This window comes from Hibiscus syriacus, unplaced genomic scaffold (assembly GCF_006381635.1).
Source record: "Hibiscus syriacus cultivar Baekdansim isolate YM2019G1 unplaced genomic scaffold, ASM638163v2 tig00110387_pilon, whole genome shotgun sequence".
NCBI lineage: Eukaryota > Viridiplantae > Streptophyta > Magnoliopsida > Malvales > Malvaceae > Hibiscus > Hibiscus syriacus.
In genome coordinates this window covers 645,766-665,564 of record NW_024062717.1, presented here as the reverse complement: position 1 = coordinate 665,564, position 19,799 = coordinate 645,766, and the positions used below count along the sequence as shown (strand labels likewise).

The 19,799-nt window shown below is 35.1% G+C and overlaps 1 pseudogene; it reads right to left on the bottom strand.

Annotated features, from left to right (window-relative positions):
- Positions 1–8,521: 8,521 nt before the first annotated feature.
- Positions 8,522–19,257, bottom strand: LOC120122349 (annotated as a pseudogene).
- Between the last annotated feature and the right edge of the window lie 542 nt (positions 19,258–19,799).

The following is a 19,799-nucleotide window of genomic DNA, read 5'->3' as shown; positions in this document are numbered from 1 at the left end:
TGATGAACGCACCTTGGCCATTTTCAATGTGGGGCATCGATGTCATTGGGGCAATTTCACCGAAGGCCTCAAATGGACATCGTTTTATCTTAGTGGCTATAGACTACTTCACCAAATGGGTTGAAGCTGCCTCTTATGCCAATGTCACAAAAGGAGAAGTGTGCAGATTTCTAAAAAGAGAAATCATTTGTAGATATGGAACACCTGAAAGGATCATCACAGATAATGCATTGAATTTGAACAACGATTTAATGAAGGAAGTTTGCACAAAGTTAAAGATCAAACATCACAATTCGGCTCCTTATCGCCCAAAAATGAATGGGGCAGTAGAGGCAGCGAATAAAAACACCAAGAAGATCATCACAAAAGCAACTGAAACATATAGGGACTGGCATGAAAAATTACCTTTTGCGTTGCTGGCTTATCGCACGTCCGTTCGTACATCTACTGGGGCAACACCATTCTCTTTGGTATATGGGATGGAAGCAGTTTTACCTGTTGAGGTGGAAATACCTTCTTTGAGAGTATTGATGGAGTTGAAACTGGACGAGGCTAATTGGGTACAAAGTAGGTTTGATCAATTAAATTTGATTGAGGAGAAAAGGCTGAGAGCTATCTGCCATGGCCAAATGTACCAGAAAAGGATGATACGAGCATATGACAAGAAAATCAGACTTCGAGAATTTCGTGAAGGCGATTTGGTACTAAAAAAGATCCTACCTATGCAAAAAGACTTTCGAGGGAAGTGGATGCCGAACTGGGAAGGTCCCTATGTTGTAAAAAAGGCATTCTCATGAGGAGCTTTGGTGTTAACAGAAATGGATGGAGAAGATTTGCCTAATCCCGTGAATTCAGATTCGGTCAAGCGATATTACACTTAAAAAAAAAAAAAGAGGAAATGAAATAAAGGGAAATGAAAAAAATGAAAAATGAAAAAGAAGAAAAATAAATAAAGGAGGGTTCAAGATGAAAACCCAAAATGGGCATCTTGAAACCAAAGGAGGATTCGAGTTGAAAATCCGTAATGGACGGCTCGAATAATCAGAAATTGAAATGGTGGATTCCCTCGGAAGCCTAACAGTTTAGGGAAAGACTCTCATGCTCACACATCTTTTGTACGATCTGAATCTTCGAAACACATGTCAACTTTCGAGAAAGATTTGGGGTGAAGAAATAGAAGGACTCAGCATTTGATATTCACTATGTTTGTCCATTGTTTTTCCTTTGTATATAATTGTTTTCTTGTCCCAAAAGATTGTACTTTCTCGTTACCTATCTTCAGTGAAATTTTTGAATTTGATTCAATGTCCTCGCATATATTCACCAAATTACTAATCAATAACATCGGTTATTATGCCTTACTCTGAAAAATGTAAGAGTATGGGGATTTTGAAACAGGTGTTCGCCAGAGAACACATACAAAGACACGCTCCCATAAATCATTGAGCAAACCATTGAAAAAAGGGTTCAGATTAAAGAAATCAGTTTCAACATAATCATACTTTTCCCAAGCAAAGAAGTCCCAATTTAAAGGCATGCAACAAGGAAAGGCCATTCTGAATGAATTTTCTCTGAAAAATCAATCAATGACCAAAGAGTCAAAGAGGCAAGATAAACTCTCTCGGGGTGGATCAGAAGGACCAAGTCAAAGAATATTTAATGAGAGGTCAAGGAAGTAACCAGGCATGGACAAACGCATAAATATCGCATATTCCGGTCAAAGAGTATGAGAGATTCCCAATGCCAGGATCGAATTGAGCATAACCCTTTAAACATGCATTTAGATCATCCTTAGGGCATATTGCTAACATGAAATCATGGCATATGACCATTTTTACAGGATCTTCAAGACTTATTTCATTATTGAAGCAATGAATCAGTCAACATCAACTGACCAGACTTCCTCATCACGTAGGAGCCGTGTCAACCTTAGATAATCAGCCGTCCTCATCACGTAGGAACCGAGTTATCACCCTTCTTAAAGATGACCAGAACTCTTCATCGCGTATGAGACGTGTCATCCCTCGACCAGACCTCCTCATCACGTAGGAGCCGTGTCAACCTTAGATAATCAGCCGTCCTTATTACGTAGGAACCTAGTTATCACCCTTCTTAAAGATGACCAGAACTCTTCATCGCGTATGAGCCGTGTCATCCCTTGACCAGATTTCCTCATCACGTAGGAATCGTGTCTCCCTTAGATGACCAGACCTCTTCATCATGTATGAGCAGTGTCGTCCCCAACAACCAGCATTATCCAATTTTTATGGAAAAGGGGAGAACCAGACAAAAACGTGTTGTCTTGTCGTCTTTGCCCTATTCTTGTTAACACAAGTATGTGCAAAGAGGGGCAGCTGTAGACACCCGTTTTTGTCCGGGTCTTTTATATTTATTTTATTATTATTATTATTATTATTATTATTATTATTATTATTATTATTATTATTATTATTATTATTATTATTATTATTTACAATATACATATTTTTGTAGGCCAATCCCGAGGCCCATTCTCGAAGCCCACCAAGAACCCAATAAGCTCACCCATCAGCCAAACCCTGAACCTAATTCACCATAAAGCTATCATCTAACAACCAACCGCCACAGTCGTTGGCCTTCCATCTCCCAGCCGTGCTTGAGGCGTCGATGGTGAATCCCGAGCCGGTCGTCATCAGCAATCTGGTCACACAGTGAAGCAAATGTCATCAACAGTGTATCAAACTTACCCCAAATCTAAAAACCCATTAAAATAACACCCAAAAATCCCGAAAAATCTGGACTTTATTCACCCAAATCAGAGAAATCAAATCCTATCCATAGACCTCATCATCTCACCCAAAAAAGAAGGATTTAAAAATCAACATGCATCAAAGAGAGGGGATTCGGGTTTTGAGAAAAAAAATAAAAATAAAGAGAACTAAAAAAAATCCTTACCAAAAAAAAAGGAGTGTTGATCATCGCTTCACCGGACCAAGAGCCTTTCATCTCTGAAGGTAAGGGTCTTGTGTTGGTTGGGGTTTGGTTTTGGGGTTCCATTCTTTTTGTTTTGTTGGAGAACAGAGGCAAAATGAGAGAGGAAGAGTAGAGAACGGATGGGAGGGGGGAAGAATTGAAAATAGGGTTCCCAATATTTTAAGGTGGTATATAGCAACTTAATGGAACGACACAGTATTGGATGCTAGGATTCCATGTGTTGGGTGTATGGTTTAATCGCGTCAAAAGGGTCCTCATCTTGTAACATTTTAATTTTAGTCATTAATGAACTTTTACTTTCTTATATTTTGAGCTTCCATTTTGTTTTATGTTACAATTCCATCCTCATCTGCGTTTGTATTTTTATGTTCATATTTGAATTTCAGCCATCCTACTTTAATTTGTTTTTATCTAGGTAGTGTATGTTTTCATTAATGCATTTCAATCACTTTTTTTTTACATTGTTTTGCTTTTGGTCAAGTTTATGATGATGGCATGTTATTTTATTTTATTTTATTCTAATCCTGGATATTGTTTTGTGGTTTATTCTCATTTTTGGTCATCTATTGTTCGATATATTTGATTATTGTCCCGGTTTGTTATTGATTTTGCAGTTTAGAATTACAAGTTATTATTAATATCTTTTAGCCCTCTTAATTACTATATATGTGTAATTACCTTTATTTGTGGTCTCGTTTAAGGATTTTATATTCTCATATTAGTTTTTTACATATGTACATATATTTGAATATATCCATGACTTGTATATATATATATATTAATGTTATGTAGTCTGTATATAGTGTTGTACTATACATTTTATTACATGCATGCATGCGTGTATTATATATACTTACCAAACATTTAGATTTTTTTTTTATATATCGAATAGTTATATGCATAATAATATATTTTAATTTTTTAGGATCATGTATATATTTATTTAACATATTCCGATCTTCATATATTTATGTATGTACTTAGAGCTGATATTTTGAACAATCTCAAATGTTTGTTTAATGATTAATATGTTTAATGTCATTTATTCGAATACTTTCAAGAACGTCTTTTATAGAACGGACGTGGAAAGTATCACTTGGTCGAAGTGATGCAATCCTATACGACGTTCAAACAGAATGAAAAAACGCAAATTCTTCCTTTTACGAGCTTATAGAAATTATTTTTATTGTTATTCTATTTTTTGTTATTTTATTTGATGTTCATATTGTTTAATATTTAAATTTTAATCTTTATTATTATTTCTTCATTGAATCTTAATAGTGATGTATGTTTTGGAAAAATAAAATATGATGTATTTTATGTCAATTTTCGATATTTTTTTAAAAGAGAAAATATTTTTTACAAGTAAGAAATAGACGAGGTAGCTTTCCCGACGGAGGATTGCAAATCTCGGGATTTCTTGTCGAGAAAAGGGTTTTTTTCTTTTATTTTAACTAATATTCAATAAATAAATTATAATTGATTTATCATTCTTTTTTTATAATTTTTATTGTATTAATGGTTGTTATATTAATATTAACGATACAGGTTTTAGATAAATTAAGCATATTTTATTTTCTACTCATGTCAATATTATTTAGTGGTAATTCAAAGATGGAATATACTTTATAGATAAGAAATGATGAGATAGCTTTCCCGTTGGAGGATTGCAAATCTTAAGATTTCTTACCAATTGAAGTATTTCTATTATTTTAACAAATATTCAATAAATAGATCATATTTTTACTTCTGCTTCAAATTTTAAGTTCCACCATTTACGACTATATATAAGTGACTAAGTACTGATTTTGGGCGTTGTGAGGGGTGTTTACCCTTCCCTATACGTAACCGACTCCCGAATCTGTTTTAAATGAATCTTTGGTAACGTAGACCGAATTTTTGTCTTATAAAATTATTTTTCTTAAAATTGTTTTTAAAAGACGTTTTTAGGTATTCGACCTACCTAACCCAAAGGTCGATGGCGACTCTTTTCAATTTTATTCAAATCCGTTCAAAATCACCAAATCTTTTAAATTAAAGTCATAATTGTGTTTTTAAAAATAATAAATAATTGTTTTAAAAAAATGGTTATGACAACCTGATTATTAAAAATTATAAAATAATCCTCCAATTGTAAGACGTTTTGTTGAGTCCCTCCGACTATTAAAAGTTATAAAATGATCATCCGGTTATTTATATGTTCCAAAATAATATTTTTTGTTAAAAAAATGACATCCACCAACTATTAAAAGTTATAAAATGATCGTCTGACTATTCTTATGTAATTGCTTTGGTACAAAAAAGTTTAGGTCAAGGGTGACTCCCCCAGTCCAGGGCCAAGGCATACCTAAGACCCAATTGGAATTTACATAGGAATTTACAGATTATCCACCAAGAATGATGATGATAAAATTTGAATTTTGCCTTACGAGCTCAAATCAACAAAGAAATGGGGCAAAGGAGAATCAATGATGGAGCATTCATATGTAATATTGAATTAAATGTAAATTAATTCTTATTTGGCATAATATTATTCAATGTTATTAAAATCAGATCGGACCAGCCGATTCGACCGGTTGAACCATGAACTGGTGGCCTGTCCGGTCCGATTAACTCCCAAAACCGGATGAGCACAGAACCGATAAAGAACCGGCTGAAAACTGGTAAAACTAGGGTAAACCGGCTAAAAACCGACAAAACCGGTTTGAACCGCCGGTTCACTTTTTTTCTTTAAAAAAATTAAACCAAACGACGTTGTTTGTTCAACGAGCTGAGTCAAATTCAAGTATTGCTGAGCTCGACTCAAACTCGAAAACTTTAAAAGTAAACTCAACTCGACTCAAAAACTCACGAGCTAAAAATTATCAAGTTCAACTCGAACTCAAAATATAATATTAAAACTTGAAATCAAAAAGGCTCGAACTCTAAAAAAAATTAGAAGTTCGATTGAAGCCTAAAATTTGAGCTCAATTGAAGCGAAAGAATAGTTCGCTTTGTGCTCACCAAAAGGCTCCATAATTTTGAACGTCAAATTACCTTTATTATTTATAGAAGTAAGTTGGGATGCTCTTCTATGTTTCTTAGCCATGTGAGATTGTTTTGTTCTCATATTTTTACTCTTTAAACTTTTGGGATGTTCTTCTATGTTTCTTAGCCATGTGGGATTGTTTTTTTAAAACAATTAAACCAAATGACATCATTTGTTATGATTTTTTTAAGCCTCAATTTTATTTTTTTGATTATAGTTATATAATTATATTTATTATTTAATATATTTTACCTTAAATATTATGTTGTAGTTGATTTGAATCATTTTGTTTCACTTGATTTTATGGTTTTTAATTTATATATGTTATGACTTGTGATATTTTTATACCTTGTAATATTGTAAACTTAAAAAAAGTGTTACATATATATTAATATTGCTTTGAATATTATGTAAAATTAAAAAAAAATATTATTTTATATAAATTCCGGTTCAACCGCGGTTGAACCTGGTTGAACCAGTGAATCAGTACCTTCACCGGTTCAATGTCCAATCCGGTTTTAAAAACATTGATATTATTAGTTAAGAATAATTGTTGATGTGGTGGGAAGAGCCCATCTAATAATTTATCGGGATCAAGAGATTCAACGATAAATCCTGTATGGAAAAAATTAAAACTTTTTTAATGGGGGTGATGGAAACTTAGTGGTGTTTGATTTATAATTAGAGTAATTAACGCCAATATGATGGTAAACTCATAATAAAATTTCCATAGTTAATGCTTATTTTGCAGGAAAAGAAAAACATAGTTATGTAGGAAAAAGACTTTCTGAGTCCACTCATTAAATTCTCCACTCTGTGGCCAAATGCGCATGAGGACAGCATTCACCGTAATTAAAGGAACGTCACAGCCTCATATTTTTTTTTTGGCTTGATATAATGATAAATATACAAATTATATCGTTTTCTTTAAAATAGTATCTAAATTTTTTTCGATCAATTCAGGTGTAACATTTTAAATATTACCACTTTAAGTGTCTCGAGTGTAACAGCCGTCGTTAAATATCTTGTTAAATAACACAATCATATTTATATAATTATGAAAAATTATTTTTAAAAAAACATAAAGATATTAATATTTTAATAAAAACCCTAATTTTCCTGAAATTATAAAAAAATTCAAATACATAAAAATCTCTAAAATCAAGCTTAAAACTCTAACACTAGTTTCTACCGTGCCAGCCACGACTGAAAAATCAGTATTCCGAAAGCAACCTCACTTCATATTTAATGTTTTAATTAGATAGAATACAAGTCCAAACGAATGAAAAATCTACATCGACATTAATTGAAAGATCAATATCCCAAAAGGAACGTCAAAAATTTATATTTTAATATTTTAATTAAAATGCAAGTCCATATTACGAAAGGAATGACACATAACTTCATATTTACCAACAACCAGTTGATCTAGTGAGATGAGACATTATATTCCTTAAACAGAATCAAAAGTTCAAATCTTGACGTTCGCGAATGAAGCAAATTGAATTGTGAAGGTTACTCTCATCTCTGCAGTATCCGAACTGAATTAATTGATTAATAAATCATATACCGATGGTTAAAAAAAATTTAAATTTTATCAGAATGAAGGTTTATCCAACCATCACGAATGCATTGGTTCTTTTTGTGCTAAAAATGTAAAGCCTACACAGTTATACGCATGAAATCACATACATCTTACATACACATTTATTTTTAAATTTGAACTTCAATTGAACTTTAATTTTTTATTTCAAGTTTGATCAAGCTTAACATTTTTAAGCTTTCAAGCTTTCGAGTTGAACCTCAGTTTGTGTTTTCGAGTTCGAATAAGCTTAACAATATTAAGCTCATGAGCTTTTTACAGCCCTATTAATCTGATGCATATCTAGCTAGGAACTCAGAATTATGATATTCCAAATATATCAGACTTATATGTATGAGAGTAGGATCCTATAAAAAGCTTCTATATGATTAAATACATTCATATCAGGCACATAACTGTATTAGAATCCGAATTTGAATAACATGGATTATACCTACAACTCATAAGCTAAAGCATCCTACTGAAAATCTAAATGCAGCAGGGGAATCAAAGGAGAAATGCGAAGTAATAGAAACCACACCATATCTGCGGGCATGTATAGCCTGCATCCGCCACACTAAGAGACAAAAAGTGCTTTTTTACAAAGTTTTCCAGCCCAAGGATAACAGCTCTATTGTAAGCATAAATCTTAACCCAAATTTTCTATTATATATATATATATATATATATATATAGGGATAGGATCCAATTACACAGTATAAAACTTCTTAGTTTTACACAGATTTATGATTATTTGATGAGTGAAAATAGATGACAGTGATTAACAATAGAAAATGAGAAGATATTCACTAAAAAAGAAGACAACGAATTAATCTCAACCGTCTATTTTCATTCATCCAACGGTCTTAAATCTGTGTAAAACTAAAAAAAAAAAATTACATTGTGTAAGTTGATCCTAAATCATTCATATATATATATATATATATACTCATACTGTCACAAAACGGGGGAAATGCCTTCAACTATATAGCATGTAGTAATCTCTCAAACCATATCGCTGTACATATGTGCAAATATACCAATATCATAGAAGAAGACAATTCTCATGTACCTTTTCCCGAATGCTTAGCTCCAGAGGCAAATGGGGCAGGTGTGTAAGACTTACCACCTTCACTAAGCAACAAGGCTTTTAACTCTTTGTAACCCCGAAGTTCCTCTAATGCATCGGCCGTTGTCATTGATGCGACAAACCTAGAAGATGCAATAATTGATGAGGCATCATGTTCAATGGTCACAGCCTCTGACTTCTGGTTTTGCTCTTGGATGTTGTTATTGCACAATTCTGGCCTCGAGGCTTCTGAAAAATTAATTGAACCTGCGATGACTTGGCGAAGAGGAGGGGCTTTCTTCAGCATACGTACAAGAGCACCAACTGCAGCATCTTGGGATTTTCTATTCATAAACAACCCTTCCTCGTTTGGATCAGACAGATGTTCTCTCCTATCATAACAAAGTGAAGGAAGCCAAGTCATTTAAATGAAGGCAAAAAAAAAAGCAAATTCATATCAGTGGTAAATATTGATCTAGCCATTTCCGCAAAATAGTATGAATAGTTACATATGCATTGGAGTGTGCCATAAGAGGCTTAATATAATGTATGGCTCCTGAAGTTGGCAATCGTTCTCAAAGTGGTACCTAAACTTTTTTAGACCACTTTGGCACTAAATTTTTTTTTATAGGAATAGTAGGCCTCATTAAAAACCCCTTTCATGATTAACGGAACTTGAAAATAGTTCCTTAATCAACGGAAGGAGAAAAAAAGTGCCCAAGGATTTCATTAACCTCAAATAATAACAAAGTAATACAAGGTCTAATCTCCCTCAAGAGATAGAAAACCAAAAAGAAACAACCCTTAACAGAACATAATTATCAACCAATACCAGCCTTAGCTTGGACATCCGCCTCTATATTGGCTGTCCTACTAACCCATCTAATAAGACCTTCAAAAACACTAAGCTTTTGAATAATGTCTTTTACAATTTGAGCAAAAACGACATGACATGAAACAACATCCTTAACCCAGCCAATTGCCACCTTACTATCACTCTCGATAATCAATCTATCTTTAAACCTATGGCGAATAGATTCATAAAAATCTAAACCCTTTAGGATAACTTTCAATTCCATCAAAGTTGGAGGCCCCGGACCAGCAGGCTCTTTGAAGGAACCAAGAATCGAACCAGACATGTCTTTCAGAATACCACCTAAACCACTCCTCTTCCAATCACTTGAAGTAGCCGCATCCACATTGAGTTTAATAAAACCCTTTGGAGGAGGGGACCAAGGAAACTTAGTTGAAATCCGATTAGAATGGAGCGAGTAGGAATCCACTAAGGAAGGGTCAGCAATAAGAGCATCCTTGGAGATAGAAATCTGAGTTTCCTTAGCTAGAAACCATGAAGCAAGCCTGCACCTTGCTAGAAAGAAAATTTATGCTCGATCTAGCTTCCCTCCTTCGAACACTATAAAATTCCTAGTCTTCCATATTGTCTATAAAACTACTCCAGGGATAAATGACCAAATAAGAGAGTTGGTCTTCAAGTCATTCCATGCTAATAGGAAACTTTTAGCATCTTTATGAAAAACAGACTGAAAATTCCAATAACCCATGAATTTAGTCCATATTGGCCAAACAACAGAACAGGAAAAAAATAGATGAGATGAAGACTCTTCTTCTAGATTACAAAAAGAACACAAAGTATCATTTATGCCCTGAACACCTCTCTTAACCAGAGCTGTCTTCACTTCCAACTTCTTTAAGATAACTTGCCAAAGAAAAGTCTCTACTCTTGGAGGCAGCAGGCCCCTCCAAACAATAGACTTCCAAAATTTAGCTTCCTTCGAATTGGAAGTACCCGAATAAAATAGATTGGCACAAGATTTAACAGTGAACACCCCTTCTCCAGTCCCCTTCCAAAACAGACCATCAAAAGCATAAGAAGAAATAGAAAAAATCAGAGATAACAACCATCAAATTTGACCATTGCTCAAATTCCCAATCATTCAACTCCCTTCTCAACTGAACGTTCCAAAACCAATCCCCTGAACTGTATTCCCCAAACTGAAATAATCTTCCAGTTTTGTTCACTGCAATCGAGAATAATCTAGGGAACATGACCATCAAAGGATGATCCCTTTGGCACTAAAATTTAAAACTGTTTTCAATTTGTTGTATCAATCCTTTCAAAAATAAAGGTTGTTAACCATAGGTACCACTTTGAGAACGCTTGGCAAGTTAAGGACCCATTTGTTATATTAAGCCTAATCATAGAGATACCTCAACAGAAAGGCGAAGTCATACATAGAATCGGCCTCCAATCCTACCATGTGACCTAAAGATATGAGTTACAGTTCTAATTTGTTAATATAGCTATGTTAAATTGTGCTTTTATACCAGGGAGACAGTTCTAAAATAATCTCTAAAGTTTTATCTAAGAGACTTGTTTCAGTCATTAAGGACATTGTCTGCCCTTCTCAGTCTGATTTTATACCGGGGAGACAGTTGTTAGACTGTGCTTTTCTTGCGAATGAAGGCATTCATTTCTGGAGAAAACAAGGGTTGAGAGGGGTCGTTTTCAAAGTTGATTTCCAGAGAGCTTATGATTCTATCGAATGGTCGATTCTTCAGAGATTCTTCAGAGATTATTGAGAGTCATGGGATTTGGTGAGCGATGGGTTTCATGGATAGAGCATTGTCTTTCTTCGGCATCAAACTCAATACTTTTGAATGGCTCTCCAACAGACGAATTTTCTATGGCTAAAGGACTTCGACAAGGATGTAGTTTATCCCCTCTTTTATTCAATATAGTTGGAGAACTTCTAAATCTTATGCTGACTAAAGCTTCTAATTTGGGTCTCTTTGAAGGGTTTTCGATTGGGAGTTCTGATCCTTTTCAATTAACTCACTTACAGTTTGCCGATGACCTTATCCTTTTCTGCCGAGATTCTTCTACTAAAATATTAAATATTAGGAGAGTTTTGAGCTTAATGAGGGGGTTACATCTAAATCTTTCAAAAAGTCAACTTTATGGCATTAACATGGAAAATGGAATCTTAAACGAATGGGTTGCTATGGCTGGTTGTGCAGTAGGTTCTTTTCCTTCGGCTAGGGATGGCAATATGACTCGAACCCGATGGGGAAACCCGAAACCCGGTCAAGTTTGGGTCGGGTCAGGTTGAATGATATCGGGTCGGGTTCGGGTTCGGGGATTTTTTTCTGGGATTTTTTCGGGTCGGGTTCGGGGCAAGGTATCCCTGCCCCGATTATATATATATAATATTTTATATTTTTTATATTAATTATATATATAATATTTTATATTTTTTATATTAATTATATATAAAATATTTTCGGGTTCGGGTTCTGGTATAATATTTCGGATCGGGTTCGGGGACGGGGCAAAAAAAAATCCCCGACAAGGTGCCCCGATAAAAAACCCGTCGGGGTCGGGACGAGAATTCATTTCGGGTTCGGGGACGGGGCGAGCAAAACCCGCCCCGACCCCGACCCCGACCCCGACCCGTTGCCATTCCTACCTTCGGCGTACTTAGGCCTTCCCTTAGGTGCTAAGAATAATTTTGAGGCTATTTGGGATCCGGTCATCCAGAAATTTCATTCGAAATTATCAGGTTGGAAAGCGTCATCACTGTCAATGGCGGGGAAAGTGGTGTTGTTGAAGTCAGTACTATCCTCGCTTCCGATTTTTTTCCTATCTTTGTTCAAAATGTCGTATAAGGTGAACAAGAAGATTCAGACTTTAATGGCCAGATTTCTTTGGGGGGAGAGTAATACACACAACCGTATTCACTGGTTGAGCTGGAAAAAGGTTTGTCAACCACTGGAAGAGGGAGGATTGGGAGTTTTGCATCTGAATTTTTTAAACAGAGCGTTGCTTGGTAAATGGGTCTGAAAGTTTGGGAATGAAAAAGATACTCAATGGAAAAGAATGATCTGTAGCAAGCATAATGTAAGTAATCTGTCCCTTTCAATTGATAGAGTAGTTTCTCCTATGGACTCGTGGATTTGGAAAGGAATCATTAATAATTTTATGAAAGAAGATGAAGTTGGAAATGGGTTGAGAGCTCATGCCAAGATCCAAGTGGGTAATGGTAAGTCTATATATTTCTGGAATGATATTTGGGTAAACGATGACACACTAAAAAATCAATTTCCAAGGATTTATGCACTTTCTACTAATAAGTGGGGAAAGGTGTCGAAGTTTGGTTGTTTTGTGAATAATGGTTGGGTGTGGAACATTCAATCTAGGCGGAACTTATGTGATTGGGAATTAGATCATTGGATTCAACTTATGTCTTTGCTTGATAATATCATTTTGTCCGACTCAGTGGATGACTTCCTTTTGTGGTCGGGGAGAGGAGATGGTTTGTTCTCGGTTAAATCATGCAGGTCGACTCTATCCCTTAAATCTGGTGGTACGTTTAATTGGAGTAAGGAGGTTTGGTCCGGTTTGGCTCCTCCTAGAGTCCAAACATTTCTTTGGCAGGTTTCTCACCAAAAATTGGCAGTCAGATCGGAGTTGAAGAGAAGGGGTGTTGCTTTGGAGGTAGTCCTATGTCCGTTTTGTTTAATTCATGAAGAAACTGTCCAGCATTTATTTATCTCCTGCTCGGTTGCATGGGATTTATGGAATAGTTTTTTCATATTATGGGATATCTCTACAGTTCTGCCTAAAGATCCGCCGTCACTGATGAGTTCTTGGTCTGATTTAAGGACGAATTCTTTAATCTGGAAATTTATTCCAGGGGTTGTTTTCTGGTCAATATGGAAGATTAGGAATTTGGTGGTGTTTGATAAGATGAAGCTGGACAGGTCATCTCTTTTCTTCATTTCAAGATTCAGATTGGCCAAATGGTATCTAGCAAAGTTTCCGAATATCAATATTCAAGTCGACTCTCTTATTGGGGATCCCACTATTGCAGACAAGTTTCCTATTCCTACTGTTAAAAGGAAAACCGTTCAGTGTTGGCTTCCTCCTCCACATTTTTTTAAGTTTAATGTTTATGGGGCGGTAAGTAGTGATGGGCTAGTGGGTGGAATTGGAGGCATTTTGAAGGATCCTTGTTGTAATACCTTAGGGTCTTTCTTGATTGGTGTTGGCCCTTGTCTTCCCCCTTTGGCTGAATTGAAAGCAATAGAGAAAGCCATTGATTTTTTTCTCGCACCAGCTTGGGCTAAGGAGGGAAGACTGATCATTGAGAGTGACTGTAAAGTAGTTGTGGACTGGATTATGTTGCCGACTACTGCTCCTCCTTTCTTTAGTTCTTTGGTTATCTCTAATTTCGACTAGGGAGATTATTGTTAGGCATATTCCTAGGAGTTGTAATTGGGAGGCAGATTCTTTGGCTAAACAGGGGATTGGATGATTTTTGTCTGTGTTTTGTTTATAAGGTGTTTGTGCAGGGAGTCTGTTTCTTATGCTGCTGTTTAAGGTGTATTCTTTTACCATGATGTACTAGTATGCATTATTAATAAATCGAGGCACTCTTTTCTTCCTTCCGCTGATTAAGGAACACCGATTCAGTGGTCCGTTAATCATGAGGGGGGTTTTAATGAGGCATCCCCTTTCTATCAAAAAAAAATATAGCTATGTTAAAATTGAAGATATCGAAACAAATACGATTCGCTCACTGATACTGGTTGCACATTACAAAAACAGTGGGATATAGCACTGCTTTCTGCTAAATACAACCGACACAGAAACTTCAGCATGGCAGTGATGTTAGGGCACATGCCTAGGCCTTCAGGAGCAGCCAAAATAAGGAAAGCCTCTTCACAACATTCCACGCAAAGCTATTTTAATGAGGTGATAGCTTAAATGTGCTGCGCTTTATTCCAGGCGCAATAAAAAAGTCCGCTTTCACCATTTCACCTTTCTGCTTCCTTTCTCTTTCCTTCTTTTTACTATTTGGAAAATCACAATGTCATTAATGCTCTTTATTTTATTAATTAGAATATCATAACAATTTTAAAAAGACTATAACATCACCTTCAACCCCTCATTAAACCTTTCTCATGTTCTGTCCACCCACCCTTTCTTTTGTTAGCTCTAATCTGTCTTCTTTTTATTTTTCCCAATCTTCATTCTCTACCTATTCCACTATATTTTCTACTTCTTTAATCTGTCTTCTTTTAATGTTCAAAGACAGCTTCGTATTGTAATTCTTTTTTTTTCCCCCATTATTTTTCTAATTTGTATTTGGTAACTCCCAATATGTGATATATGCCAATTCTTGACCCAGTTTCACCACTACTCAGGCTCCTACCAGCAAAGTATGGAGTTTTCCATGTAGTCTCTTTGCTTAGATAATTATTCAGTTTCATAGAAAATTCATCAATTTCTAACATCTCGACTTATTAGATCAGAACTAGTTCAAGACAAAATTCAAACAGAAAGAGGAAGTACTAGACTTAGCATACACATGATGGGTAATTTACATGCTCCTTTAGTAAGTTTATACCACTTTGAGCAAGAGGACAGGACACAACAGCATAGAAACATTATTCCGTGGCAAGTTAAAGAAACCAAATCAAATCCTGAGCCAGTAAGAATTTAAAAAATATGATGCAACGTTTTCAAATTTACAACAATTAACAACCGTTAAATCTCCTCAAGAAACCTGTATAAAAATAAACATAGTAGATAAAAGTAAATTAACTGTATGCATTGGAACCATCCACAAATGATGCAAAAAGGGTTATTCTAGAAGTATAATTTATACAATGAATTGAAACTCAGAGTCATCGAAATCATCTTGTACAAACCGACTGGAATTTCTGGAAAATGAAATTCCTGGAGAGATGTTGGAAGATACCTTAGCTTCAGAATATTTCAGAACATCTCCTTTCCCAAGAGAGAACAGCTACAAGATGCAAAAGACAACTAAATTCCATGTGTAGTAACCGGTTTTCGTCCGGGCACGAAATTTTTATATTTGACGGGAAAAGTGATGTGAATAAATGGTTTAAAATAATTTGGGAGTCGCCATCGGCCTTTTGGGTCAGGTAGGTCGAATACCTAAAAAATTATCTTTTAAAAGAGTTTTTAAGAAAACATCAGTTAAAAGATAAACTGATTTGCGTTTTAACCAAAAATTCATTCTTTTTAGAAATAAAAAGGGATTCGTGGTCGGTTACGTTTAGGGAAGGATTAGCACTCCTACAACGCCCAAAATTAGTACTTTTTAATTATAAATTGACTCTATTATTAGAAATTTAAAAATTCAAAGATATATTTAATTCATAATTATATTATTTCAAATAATTTAAAGAAAATATATATTAATATGTATAAATAAAATATTTATTTATTTAGAAATATCAGAAAATGACTTCTAGGTGCTTTAAGACAACCTTTTCTTTTGATATTAAAAAATAAATACATATCAAAATATGTTTATTTTTCTTAAAAGTAATTTATAAAATTAAATTTATAAATAGGATTTTTATTTAATAAATAAATAGAATAAATAAATAAATATTATATAAATATATTTATATAACTTAATAATAATAATAATAAAATAATCATGAAGATAATAATTTAAACATATATCAAACGTAATAATAAAATAAAATAATAATAATTAAAATGAAAGAAATTAAAAGTAATAATATTAAAAACTAATGGATCATATTTATAAATATATGAACTTAAAAATGTAAAAATAATAAAACTTATGGTAAAAATTAAGATTATATAAAATTTAATGATCAAATTATAAAAATATAAATATTTAAGAGACATGGTTAGAATTATCATAAAATATAAATACTAGTAGTGTAATTAACCATTATTTATTTAATCGGTGATTAAAATAGAAATATTAAAATTATTAGGGACTAAATATGATATTTATCCTAAATATATTATTTAATACTGGTAAGGATTAAAACATAATAAAATAAAATTTGAAGACTGAATTAGAACATTCAGAAGTTAGTTTCAGTGACTAAAATGAATAATTACAAAACTCGGATGGCTACAGAAAGGGTTTAGCCATACATGTAAATTACGCATATACCCCTTCCCAAAACGACGTCGTTCGAGAAGGGATATATATACCCCTTCATAGCTGGCCCGAAGAGCCAGCAGCCTCATTCTTCTCTTCTTCTTCTTCTTTCAAAAACGAGAGAAGAAGAAACTCTCTTCCTTCTCTCTTAATTTCCCTCACCGGAGGGAATTCCGACGCCGATAGCCACCGCCAACCTCACCGCCGGCCACCGCCTCCGGTGGCCGAAAAATAAAACTTTATACCACAATGTAGATCGGATCGTCCTAATGACGATTCCGGTATCTGTTTCCCTTAAAAAGCTCCCAATCGGAGCAAATCTATGAAAATACCTTCGGTTTTCGAAGGTTTGTTGTGGAGCGTGGAGGTGCGTGGTTACTCCGGTGGTGGTGTGGCTTTCCTCGGTAAGGTTTCTTTCGATTTTTATCTCGTTATTTTGGTGTTTGATGGTGGCTGGATTGCTTGTTGTTGGTGTTTCTGTCTCCCGTTTGCTGGCTGTCCTCTCTCCTTTTTTTTTTATTTTGCAGGATCCGAGACTTTATAGCCTCGATGAGGCTCTTGTCGGACCAGTCCAGAGGATGAAAGCCTTGGTGAGTCACCAAAGCTATGCTGGTGACTCACCGTAGAGGCGACGTGTGTGGCTATCATCATGGCAGCAGAGCTTCTAGAGGCTTCAACGGCGAGGTGGCGTGACACTGGAGGCAACGGTGGCTGGGATGTGTCCCTAGGGTTATGATATCCTAGGGTTTCCTTGTTGGGACCATCTGGGCCGTTAAATCAAAACTAGATCCAACGGCTGTGATGCTGGCGGCTGGGGCAAGAGATGATACAAACCCTAAATTGGGTTTAGGGTTTCCTGTGGGCTTCTGGATCTGGGCCGGTTACTGTTGGATTTGGGCTTGTAATAATATTTAATAATAATAATAATAATAATAATAATTTTAATAATAATAAACGAAAAATTAGTGTTTACACCATGGAGAAAAACAAGATACAATAGAAATCACAAGGCATACCGATGATGCATATAAGAAATACCTTTCCAACAGTAGCGCCAGATTTCACGGGACCCATATTATTATCAGTCCTAGAAATACCAGATCTTGAAATTTTAAGGGTAGGAGATGGTGGCAAATTTTGCTAGGCCTTGGAGGACAAGCCAGGGGAACTGGTAAGCTTAGGAACAGGTATGTTAACAGGAGCACTTTCAGAACGTAACAGAACTTTTGACAGATGACCCCCAGAAACGTGGATTGGGGGTGATGGTGAGGGTGAAGGGGACGGAGAAGGGGAAGCAGAGAAATTTGGGGAAGGACAAAACTCATCAAAGTTCGTATTCTTCTTACGAGCTGGTGATGCCCCAGGAGGATGAGGAGGTAAGCTCAGAGGTGGCACACGGCGAGAGTTTGGGTTAGAAACAAAAGCATGCGATTCTGAATGTGCTGGAATGTGCTGGTGATGATGAGAAAGAAAGTGAAGGTGGTGAAGCCTTGGAATGATCAAAACTCCAACTATGTCTTCTTGAGAATGGCAAAGATGATGGAGAGTAATGCGACACCGGAAGAGAGGGAAACCTCCTCAGTGGGTCTGCCAATGGGCTTCCAACATAATCTGGTATAAATTGAGGGGACATAGGGGTTGATGACTCGGAGCTTATATCTGAGATAGATGAACGGTACAAAACTGAAACACAAATCCTTTCACAACGCATAAGGAGACCTTGATTCAAGTATTATTAAAAGACTCTTATAGAAGAATTCAGTGATAACTTGTTCCAGTTTTGCTGCTTCATTGTGAGTATTGCCGTGAGATGATGCCATATTTTTAATTAAGCTAAAAATGCAACAATCAAACCCCTTATAGAAACTGAAATTAAGAACTTGAAACCCCTGCACAGATAGTTTCACTGCAAGTAGAGAAGCCATGGGGAACAATCAAAAGCTCATACACGACTAAACAAAAGAAGAAAACAACCCAGTAAGAAATAACTTTAAAAAGGGGGTAAAAAATTAAATTAACCAGTGAAACTAGCAATTCAAGTAGCACAGCAATGCATATTATACAAGAAGCAAAAATGTTACATTAAATATAAACCATCTAAATTACTGGGGAACCCCAGTTCAATAAAATAACAAAAGAAAAAGGTTCAGACTCTTGCTATCTTATGTTCTCCATAATTAACTTGGCCTGGTGGTGTAAGAAGCACTTTTGGGCACATAGGTCTTTTTCGGTTTTTTTTTTTTTTTTTTTGCCTTTTGGGTTTCTCTTCTCTTCATCCATTTTTCTTTTCCTATCCGAAAATTGAATAACTTTCAAAGCAAAGCTCAAGATTGCAGACCCAGAGAAAAATTAAAACTTTAAAGTAATTCTACATCATATATACACACATAACCGAAGCTGAGAGGGAAGCAACTCACCGATTAGTTAGTAGAGTGAAAATTGGATGGTTGTTTTTGTTCTTTGGAATGGGTTATCAACTGGTGTGTTGTGAAAATACTGAAGTGATAATGATTTATGGGTTTTGTTAACGCTTTTTAGGGGAAACACAAAGAAAAAAAGCCGAAAGAGAACTTCTCCGTGAAGTTTGCAGCAAGGACCAAGGGGAGAGTACGGGTCCCAAGGGAGCTGAAACCCCAGCTTCATCATTTATTTACTAACCAAAAATATTCTATATTTTATTATATTTTTATGAAAAACATAAATTTGAGAGGATAAACTAGATTGACGATCCATTAGTTATTGTTTTTTTAATTAATTACTGATATTTAATATATATTTTAAATAAAAATTAATTTGACCCTTAAATATAATTAAAATATGCGTAAAGTATAATAATGGTCAATGAACTTTTTTGATATTTGTATTTAGGTCTCTCAATTTTTAAAACTTGCAATACAGTCTTTTAACATTTAGTTCGTTTGTAATATGGTCCGAACATAACCGACCGTTTGACGCTGTTACATTGTCGTTAGAAGAAGATGACATGGCAGTCCTCCAACATTTTATAAGTTTGCAATATGGTCACGGAACTTTTCAGGCGCTTGCATTTAGGTCCCCCAACTTTTAAAACTTGCAACACAATCTTCAATTTCATTCTAAATCCCAAATTCCTTTTCGATCTCAAATTTCCTTTTTCGCTTCTCTCTTCTCATTTCCAGCGTAACT